General features: G+C 41.1%; 1 long non-coding RNA gene across 1 annotated transcript in view; it reads right to left on the bottom strand.

Annotated features, from left to right (window-relative positions):
- Positions 1-11,040, bottom strand: part of LOC139012202 (uncharacterized) — a 76,362-nt gene that overhangs the window by 2,296 nt on the left and 63,026 nt on the right. The window lies entirely within an intron of this gene.

Raw genomic sequence — 11,040 nt, 5'->3', positions numbered from 1 at the left:
CAAATCTCTCTCTGTAAAGACACTAATCATCAGATTAGGTCACACTAACCCAGTATTGACCTGACCTTAATTGATTAGATCTTCAAAAACACTATTTCCAAATAAGATCACATTCATTGGTGCCAGAGATTAGGACTTCAACCTATCTTCTTAGGGGACACAATTCAATTTAATAATATATTTTCATCTGATAAATCAGTTGCTCCAATAGTATTAAATTATCCCACTTTTCTGTGCTGATTTCAAATGTCACATCACATGCCAAATTCTCAGTACTATATCACACTCTTTTAATTATTACAGTTTTATACTGGAATGTATTTTAACTTTTGAGGCTCTCCATTTCAAGCAATACACTGAGTGGCCAGATTATTTTTTTTTTTAATTAAATCTTTATTGTTCAGATTATTACATTAGTTACTCTTTTTTCCCCACCATAACTCCCGTCCACCCAGTTCCCACCCCACCCTCCGCCCTCACTCCCCACCACTGTCCTCATCCATAGGTGCACGATTATTGTCCAGTCTCTTCCCGTACCCCCACATCCCTTTCCCCCGAAAGAATAGCCAGTCCATTCCCTTTCTATGTCCCTGATTCTATTATAATCACCAGTTCATACTGTTCATCAGATTATTTATTCACTTGATTTTTAGGTTCACTTGTTGATAGATGTGTATTTGTTGTTCATAATTTGTATCTTTACCTTTTTCTTCTTTCTCTTCTTAAAGGATACCTTTCAGCATTTCATTTAATACTGGTTTGGTGGTGATTAACTCCTTTAGCTTTGCCTTATCTGTGAAGCTCTTTATCTGACCTTCAATTTTGAATGATAGTTTTGCTGGATAAAGTAATCTTGGTTGTAGGTTCTTGGTATTCATCACTTTGAATATTTTTTGCCACTCCCTTCTGGCCTGCAAAATTTCTGTTGAGAAATGAGCTGACAGTTTTATGGGTACTCCCTTGTAGGTAACTGACTGTCTTTCTCTTGCTGCTTTTAGGATACTCTCTTTGTCTTTTGCTCTTGGCATTTTAATTATGATGTGTCTTGGTGTGGTCCTCTTTGGATTCCTTTTGTTTGGGGTTCTATGCGCTTCCTGGACTGGGAAGTCTATTTCTTTCACCAGGTAGGGGATGTTTTCTGTCATTATTTCTTCAAATAGGTTTTCAATATCTTGCACTCTCTCATCTTCTGGCACCCCTATAATTCGGATGTTGGTACGCTTGAAGCTGTCCCAGAGGCTCCTTACACTATCTTCGCATTTTTGGATTCTTTTTTCATTTTGCTTTTCTGGTTGGGTGTTTTTTGCTTCTTTGTATTTCAAATCTTTCACTTGATTCTTGCGATCCTCTGGTCTGCTGTTGGGAGTCTTTTTAATATTCTTTATTTCAGTCAGTGTATGCTTAATTTCTAGTTGGTTCTTTATCACAACATAGGGTCTCACTAGATTTCTTGAGGAACTCACTACATTTATCGGTGGTCTCACCAGTCTTTTCGAGGGCTTTACTAAATTCATCAGCAGCTTCTAGACAGTTCTTTAAAGACCTTAAAAAAAGTATGGTTTTGAACTCTATATCCAGCAGTTTGCTTTCCTCCATTTCTGTCATTTGTGTCCTGTTTCTTTGTCTTGGCATTTTTTATGCTTCCCTGTGTTGATTAAAGTGGTTTTCTGTGCTGAGTGTCCTCTAGGACCCAGTGGTTCAGCCTCCCCAATTACCTGAGGAGGACACTCTTGGTGCACCCCCTTGTGGGCTTTGTGCACAGTCTTGTTGTAGTTAAGCCTTGATTGTTGTAGTTATCACTGGGAGGAATTGACCTCCAGGCCAATTGGCTGTGAGAATCAGCTGTGTCTGCAGTGGGAGAACTTCTGTGCTGGAGACACCCCTCTGGGGCAAGACTTGCTTCGATGGGGCTTTGGTGCTCACTGAGTCTGCCCCCTGAGTGTGTCCTTTATGTTTCCACGGAGCTGCAAACTGGATGGTCCCACTCTGACTTCTGGGTTTCCTGGCTTCTGGATTTCTAGGGAGGTGCTAATCTAGCCTTTGCCTGCGGCCATCCAGCAAAAGCCTCCCTGCAGGGCTTGGGCGGGGCGGGGAGGGTCCCAAGGGATCAACAGGGCAGGGCTAGCAGTTATGGCTGCTCTCAGTCTTGCCCTCAGAGGCTCTGCTTCTCTGTGTCCTGGTAATCGCTGCAAGCCACTTGGAGAGAAAGCTGCCCTCAGCTTCCGACCGATGCCAGACAGTCCTGCTTCTCCCGTATGAGTCTGGGTCCCCAGAGACTCGCCCAGAACTGGAGCTCAGAGCCTGAGACTCCCTCCCGATTGAAAACGACAACCACGCCCTCAGCTGCCAGCCCGCTCCACATGCAACTCCGCACCTTAGTATTTTACTTCCACACTGCACCTCCTCTGAGTCTCGGTATGCTTTTCTCTTTCCTTCTAGTTGTAGAATTTCCTGAGTGGCCAGATTATTATGACCACCTGATGTGTTAGGCAAATTAGCTATAATTTCACGCTGAAGTTGCTAGAGGGCCAGACCATTATAAATAGGGAAGCAGGTTGTTTGCCACAGTAGAAGTGATTTTTTTTCTGAAGATATTGGTAAACAACACGATTTAACAGCCTTTGAACGTGGGATATATTTGAACATGAGTGGCCACATTATGACCACCTGACATTTGTAGGCAAATTAGCCGTACACTGCATTGTATGGGATATGGAAGCCGAAGGCCTGTTCAAACACCTTTGCTGTCTGCAGTTACCAAGGTAAAACGTCTCCAATTCGCACAGCAACACAAGTATTGGACAGTTGAGCATTGGAAAACAGTCATGTGGTCCAATGAATCACGTTTCCAGTTGCATCATGCAGATGGCAGAGTGAGAATTTGGCGGAAACAGCATGGAAGCATGCACCCCACATGCATGAGTCCAACCCTGTAAGCTGGTGGGGCAGTGTTATGGTTTGGGGCATGTTTTCCTGGCATGATTTGGGCCCTTTAATTCGTGTGGAACAATGTCTGAATAGCACAACATACCTAAGTATTATTGCTGGTCAGATTCATCCTATCAAGTTGATGGCGTATCCCAATGGAGATGGCTTCTTGCAACAAGACAATGCGCCATGCCACGGTGTTCATATTGTGCAGGAGTGCTTTCAAGAACATGAGGGAGACTTTACCTTGCTTAGGTGGCCCCCACAATCACCAGATCTCAATCCAATTGAGCATTTGTGAGACGAAGTTAAAAGAGCCATCAGGCACCTGGTTCCACAACCATCAAATCTCACAGAACTGGACAGTGCTATTCATCAGGCATGGTGTCAGATTCCTCGCATCATCTTTCAACATCTCGTGGAGTCAATGCCAAGAAGAATCGCCGCAGTATTGAAGGCAAAAGGTGGCCCAACGAAGTACTGATGGGGTGGTCATAATAATCTGGCCACTCAGTGTATATATATCCCATTTTCAAAGGCTGTTAAATCGCGTTGTTTACCCATATCTTCAGAAAAAAATCAGTTCTGTCGTCATAAACAACCTGCTTCCCTATTTATAATGGTCTGGCCATCTAGCAACGTCAGCACAAAATTATAGCTGATTTGCCTACAAACGTCAGGTGGTCATAATCTGGCCACTCAGTTTATACCTACTAAATTAGTCAAAAGATGGTGACTGTGGGTAAATCACTTAGCCTCATAGGAGTTGCATTAAACCTCTATCTGTTCGCTCTAGGAGGAAGTTATCCCTAACAAAGGGATCCTCTTCCTGACAGTCCTGTTTATTAAATATTTTCCCTAAATTATTACTGGTTACCAAATACTAGAGTCATTGCACCATCATTCCATGCCAAGATAAATTGTCTAAGAATACTAACTGTGACACACTTAAGATACTGGTTTTTAGTGGATAAGTTAGATAATAAACTCCAACTTTGTAGGGTGATTAGCCTCACCTATGAGGTGCCATACTTGCTGTACAAATTTTCCCTTTCTGTGCCTCTATGTTCTGGATCTTGGACTCTTGGCCACTTTCTATGAGAACTACCAATCAGGAATGAATGAACAAACAAAAGAACAAATACATAATTATTAAACTGTTTTCAAAAATACTCCATCTCACTTCATCTTTACAACACCCTGTGAAGAGGAATTATTATTCCCATTTAGACGAGGAAACCATGAGTCAGCAAGTTAAGTGACTTGCTGAATGAGTAATGGAATGAGGATTCTGCCTCATTGCTTTTTTCCAGTAAATATCAGCTGCCTGTTGGTCTTAATTTGCATCTTTGGTGGTAAAGAGATCTTAGAGAATGTATTCCAGGATGCTTAAGCTGTGGTAAAAGATTATAGAAGTAGAAATATTTCAGAGATAGTTAAAAACCAAAGGAAAGGGGGGAGGAAGTAAGCAGATAGAGGAAGATAAAGCCAGTGATAGCTATCTGATGATTATCCATGCCAACAGGAGACAGAAGAAGGATTGCTTGCTGGGTTGCACTGAGTTCCCCATTGAAGATTAATGCTTACGTTTGGGAGATACTTTGATATTCTCTAGTAAGCTCGGAAACCAGGGAGCTGAGGAGTAAATAATGCGAACATTTATTGAGTCCTTACTGTGTGCAGGCATTATGCTAAGAGCTTCACTTGTGCTACCTCATGGCTAAAACTCCATATTGCCTGTTTTTTATAAGTGAAGAAACTAAGGCTTGTAGGCGAAGAGTAACTTCCATCATGTCACACAACTGGTCAGTGCAAAGCCACTTTTTCAAAATGAGGGATGTGATTGGGGATTGCCAGAAGTTGGAAGGAGAGGAAATCTAGAGCACCACTGAGTAGGTTGGCTTGGCCCCTTTCTCCTGCTGGTAAGAGATCAAGAAGGGCATGTCGCACACAAAAGTGGGGAGAAGCCTGTGAGCCTGAGCAACAAGACTTCACTAAACACCCAAATGTAAAGATCATAGCTGGAGAAGGGGTGCTTTAAATTCAAAACCTCAAAGATGGATCAATTCGAAATGATTATGTGGTCTAAGAAATCTCTTCTTTCAGTCAGCATTTATTCAGCACCTAGTAAGAGCCAAGCACACACTGGTGGTCCTGATTCCGAGTATGTGCAGTGCAGTGGTTAATTAAGAGTAGGGGCTCTGAAGTCAGACCCTGGGTTAGAACCCCAACTTTGCTCCTCACCAAGTGATTTGGAGCCAGTTACTTCCCTTCAGTTTACTATGAAGCAAGGGTAATAACAGGACTTTACTTATAATATGATTATGAGATAATCTCAGAGAGCCCTTAACATAATATTTGGCCAGTGGAAGCACTTAATAAAAAATTAGTTACCATAAGTGTGGGAAGGAAACAACAAATCATCAAGTTCTTAATTACAAAACTAACAAATGTAAGGAAGGAAAAGCATGGGTTGGAGCTGGAGCATAACAAGGGGACCTAATTGAGATTGGGAATCAGGTTGGCCTCCTGAGGAAGTGGCATTTAAGCGTAAATTAAATGGTGGCTGCGAGAGAGTGAGTCGGGAAGGAACTTCCAAACCTAAGGAACAATGAATGTAGGATCCTGAGCTGCAAAAATTTTTTCATATCTTAATGTACATAAGGACATTACTTTAATTCCATTTCTTTCTCTCCCATTTCAAACTGTCCTTTCATCCTCACAGTTCAGGAGTATTGCCACTTACAGGCAAAAGATAAATGGCTTTGTTTTGCACTGACCCAGATAAGGAACAACCTAAACAGAGATGTTACAGCTTCCAGTTTATGTTCCCAACCCAATACTTCCCCTCTGCAGTATTAAGGTAGAGCCCCTACTCTTGGGAATATAGGATTTTTTTTAAAAAATTGAAATATAACTGGCATAGCACATTTGCAAAATGATCACCACAATAAGTCTACTTAACACCCATCACCTCATATAGTAGTAACTTTTTTTGTCTTGTGATGAGAACACGTAAGATTTACTTTCTTAGCAACTTTCAAATATACAATACACTAGTGGTCCGGTGCATGAAATTTGTGCACGGGGGAGGGGGGTCCCTTAGCCCAGCCTGCACCCTCTCCAATCAGGCATTCCTCTCTCAATCTGGGACAACAGGCTCCTAACCGCTCACATGCCTGCCTGCCTGATCGCCCCTATCTGCCTCTGCCTGCCTGCCTGATTGTCCCTAACCCCTCTGCCTGCATGCCTGATCACCCCTAACTTTTCTGCCTGCCTGCCTGATCGCCCCTGCCTCTGCCTGCCTGATCACCCCTAGCTGCCCTCCCCTGCCAGCCTGATCTCGCCCCCAACTGCCCTCCCATGCCGGCCTGATCTCGCCCCCAACTACCCTCTCCTGCTGGCCTGTTTACCCCTAACTACCTCTGCCTCAGCCCCTACCACCATGGCTTTGTCTGGAAGGAAGTTGGATGTTCGGAAGATGGCCGGTCGACCCAGTTTAATTAGCATATTACCCTTTTATTAGTATAGATATTATTAACTCTAGTCACCACTTCTCTGAATATATGGCATACTTTAACTTTGACATCCTGGCAACTACCTCCAAAAATAGCCTTCAATGAAGCTGGAAATACACTCTAATGAGTTACTATGATGGTTACACAAAATGATACATTAAAAGAAGACCCCCCAAAAGTCATTATTTTTAAATGCAAAAGGTATTTCCCTTACTCTCAGTTTCATGAGGATTTTAAAATTTTGCTTAGAGGTGTACATCTTGTTGGACTGATATGACATTGTCTGGCCATGTTTATCTTTGTTCATGAATAAATTAATACTAATCTATCTCTCTGCCTGCCCTTCAACTCCCAAAAAGCAAAGCTGTAAGAGAGGGGATTTCTACATGGTGCATGGTTGCATAAGTCAGCATCTTTTCCTTCTCTGGAAAGCATGAAAAAGCAAATTGAGAATTAAAATTAAAACTCCTTTCCACTTGGAAATGTTATTTTTAAAATTCTCTCTTTTAAAAACACTTGGATCAGAAAAGTAATCTAAACTGCAAATTGTTGAAGAAAAAAATAAGGAAAATACCTCATTTAAGAGCCAAAGGGGGAGCCTATGGTATACATTTCAGAGTAAATTCCTAGTGTAAATACTTGTATTAATATAAGATAAATAGTAAAATAAACATCTGACTCAAGAGTTCTTCTCAAACAAATTCAATAAAGACAGAAAGAAAAAGTAAAAGAATATCTGAAAAGAGACAAAAAAAATGTTAAAGTAGAATATATAACTAATTATAAAATCTGATTCCTCGCCGAAACCGGTTTGGCTCAGTGGGTAGAGCATCGGCCTGCGGACTGAAAGGTCCCGGGTTCGATTCTGGTCAAGGGCATGTACCTTGGTTGCGGGCACATCCCTAGTAGGAGATGTGCAGGAGGCGGCTGATCGATGTTTCTCTCTCATAGATGTTTCTAACTCTCTGTCTCTCTCCCTTCCTCTCTGTGAAAAATCAATAAAATATATTTAAAAAAATCTGATTGCTTGAATAAAATGAAAGATAACTAACTTAACTAAAAAAGTAAGAAAACAAGGGAGATAATGTTATTACTCAAAATGGGAAATTATAAAAGGGAAACCACAGAAGCAGGGAAAATTGAATACCTTGTAAGGGAATAACTTGCTCAACTCTGAAAATCAATTTAAAAGCATGAATGAAATGCACACTCTTCTAAAGACAGTATATTTTGTAGAAACTGAACCAGGAAGAGATAGAAAATCTAAACAGACTAATGATCATAGGAGAATTAGAATTAGAAAACTGCCAAAGAAATGCCAGGCCCATGTGGCCCTAGAAAAGCACGTAGGAAATGTCATAGGGAAGCAGCTAATTCCCAGGTCACACAGATTAACTCGTCCAACTGAAGACTTGGCAGTGGCACTACACAATGTCGCATAGGCCAGTGTTGCCCGTGTGTGTCTGACTGAACCCTACTGACCTCACAGATCAGAGAATCCTCTCGGGACAACCATCTCAGACCATAAAAAAAGCAGAGAAGCATCTTCCTGTTCTTTTAGCTTAAGTCTTGTAAATTCATACCCACTGCTAATATCATTCCTTTTCATCAATTCACCAGATATGCATTAAGTGTTTATTATGTGCCCAGCACCATCCTAACTAAAGCAGTGAACAGAGGGAGGGAAAATGGAAAGGAGGCTGTAACCACAAATCAGAAAAGAGATGATGGTAGTGATGACCCAAGTGGTTACAGCAGAGGGGCTAGCAACTGGTTGGAACCAGATTATGCCATAAAAATCTTTCTAAAGTCAAAACAATATATAGGCATATGGGGTAGAGGCACAATGATTAATCATCTAATAGGGTTTTCAAGATCAGTGAAAGATCCTGGTCAAGGACAATCAAAACAATATTAAGAGCATCTTTTATCCATAACAATATGAATGAAGAGGAGAGAAAGTTATCTTAATGAAGCCCTAAGTCCTATGAATGGAGATTTAAAATAATATATTACTGTTCATAGTCTAGAAATCAATTAAAATTAAACTTGATCGGATTGGTCATTGTGCTTATTGCCTGTTTTGACAATGAGGCTCCTTTTTTTAATTCAAGTTCATAAACTATTTTGAAATGCATGACAATTATTTCCAGAATGCAGAACTGCTTAAAGGTCATAAGTATTACTCCAAAGAGTTACTGAGTGTCCAGCAGAAAAGAAAGAGGAAATAGTTTCCCAGTTATTGGTGCTATAGGCATATGGTTGTCTATTGGTCAGAGTGGGAGAAGGGTGGTGTTTAAGTTGTGATTCATTATAGAATTTTAAAAAGCTATCTACTAATCAAATCGCAGAACAAGGGAAAGGGCCTGGAGCAGAAACCTAGCCCACTGACCACTGAATAAAACCCTGATGAAGTAGTCCAGAAGACCAGTTTTTTAAACACTTTTCTGAAGGTGAATAAGAACCATGTGGCCTTTCACTACCAAGACCTGGCTGATGAAAATGATGTTGGCTCCATGAGGACTGGCTTTGCCATCTTGTTCATTGCTGTTTGCCTGGCACAATGCCTGGCATACAGCACATCCTCAGTAAACATCAACTAAAGGAATACATGGCCGAATCTTCTTTGACATCAGTCTATCACTTTATGGAATGAATATTACAAATGAAGAACAATGCATAGTGATTTTATAATAGGTATCAGGCCCTGAGGTCAGCCAGACCTGAATTCACCCCTCACTCTGTCATTACATGGGCTATAGAGCCTGGTCAGTTTCTCTTAGCCTCTCTATATCTCAGTTTATTTATCAGTAATATCAGGGTAATAATAACAACCTCCTGGGCTTGTTGTGACGATTATCTAAGACTAGAGGCCCAGTGCACGAAATTTGTGCACAGGAGGGCGGGGGGAGGGGGTTCCTCAGCCTGGTCTGCACTCTCTCACAATCCAGGATCCCTGCAGGATCTGGCCTAACCTACCTAAACTGGCAGTTGGACATCCCTCTCGCAATCTGGGACCACTGGCTCCTAACTGCTTGCCTGCCTGACTGCCTGACCGCCCCTAACCACTCTGCCTGCCTGCCTGATCACCCCTAACCACTCTGCCTGCCTGCCTGATTGCCCCTAACCACTCTGCCTGCCTGATCACCCCTAACTGCTCGCCTGTCTGCTTGATCGCCCCTAACCACCTCTGCCTTGGCCCCCACTGCCGAGGCATGGTCTGGAATGATGTCCAAAATGACATCTGGAAGGTCATTTGGCTGTCTAATTAGCATATTATGCTTTTATTATTATAGATAATGCATGGAAAGAAATTAATCCAGTGCTCCATAATTTTATTAACTTACTATTGACACTACAATGGCATTTAAAATCATCAAAAGGAGTTTTATAAAGATGGCATCTTTATAAACTTGTATTTTTCTTTTGTTATGAAAATTTCCAAAGATTTTATATATATATATATATATATATATATACACACACACACACACACACACACACACACACACAAATAGAAAGCATAATGAACTTCCATGTACTCAATACCCAGTTTCAACAATTATCAGCTCACAGCCCACTTCCCCAACCTCTTAGATTGTTTTGAAGCAAATCCCAAACATCATTCATATTATCTGTAATACTTCAATATGCATCTCTAAAAATAACAACAAAAAGTTATAACCCAAATCCCATATCACACTTAAAAATAATCAATAATGAACCATTAATTAGATGAATTATTGGCCCGCTGGAAGCCACAAGGAGAAAAGAGGAAGAGAATAAAGTCTGTCCAAGAACAAAGTTTAGGCAAGTTCTCTCCAAACCAACACAATGGAGGAATCCACTCTCACTGTCAAGGTGGACTCTTCCTACTGAGGGTTGGGGAGGGGAGAGGGGAAGAGGGGTTAGGGAGGGGAAGGGACAGAGGGGGACAGCTAGGGAATGAGTTTGAAGCCAGCATTTCATCGCTGGACCAAAGAAGAGCAGGGGTCCCCCATTTTCTTTAATGTTTTTACTTCCCAAAGCAAATGTCATTTCACTTGAAACAATTCTGTAAAATTCTTCTGCTTCCAAATTGGTAGAATTTTATAATTTAATTTTATCTTTTCATCTACTTTGAGGCATTGCTGTCAGTGTTGGCTTTTAATGCAGGTATGATATCACACAGTTAGAGAGCTCACTGAATGCTCACAGAAATGGTTAGGTTTCTGAAATTTAACTTAGCATAAAAGTTCACACATTTGAGAGAATTCAGGTTTTAATATAGTCTATGCTTTCTTCCCTTTCCCTCCTAATTTCCCTTTATTTGTTCTACAAAGTCAGTAACCCAGCAGAAACCCCAATTTTATTCTCTGCTGCTCTGCTTTTTAAACTTTGAATTCAAATATTTTTCTTTTTTTTCTAACTGGAATTTGGAGCAATTTGATTGCTTCAAAACAAGAGATATTGGTGTTTAAATTATTGAACATCAATAGTATAAATCCAGCTCTGCCAGTGTGGCTCAGTGGATTGAGCATCATCCCATGAACCAAGAGGTCACCAGTTCAATTTCAGGTCAGGGCACATGCCCAGGTTTCAGGCTCTATCCCCA

Source organism: Myotis yumanensis, unplaced genomic scaffold (assembly GCF_028538775.1).
Source record: "Myotis yumanensis isolate MYYU_CA2020_CCGP unplaced genomic scaffold, mMyoYum1.0.hap1 SCAF_6, whole genome shotgun sequence".
Taxonomy (NCBI): domain Eukaryota; kingdom Metazoa; phylum Chordata; class Mammalia; order Chiroptera; family Vespertilionidae; genus Myotis; species Myotis yumanensis.
The sequence above is the reverse complement of the archived record's forward strand: the minus strand, read 5'-3'. Positions and strand labels throughout refer to the sequence as shown.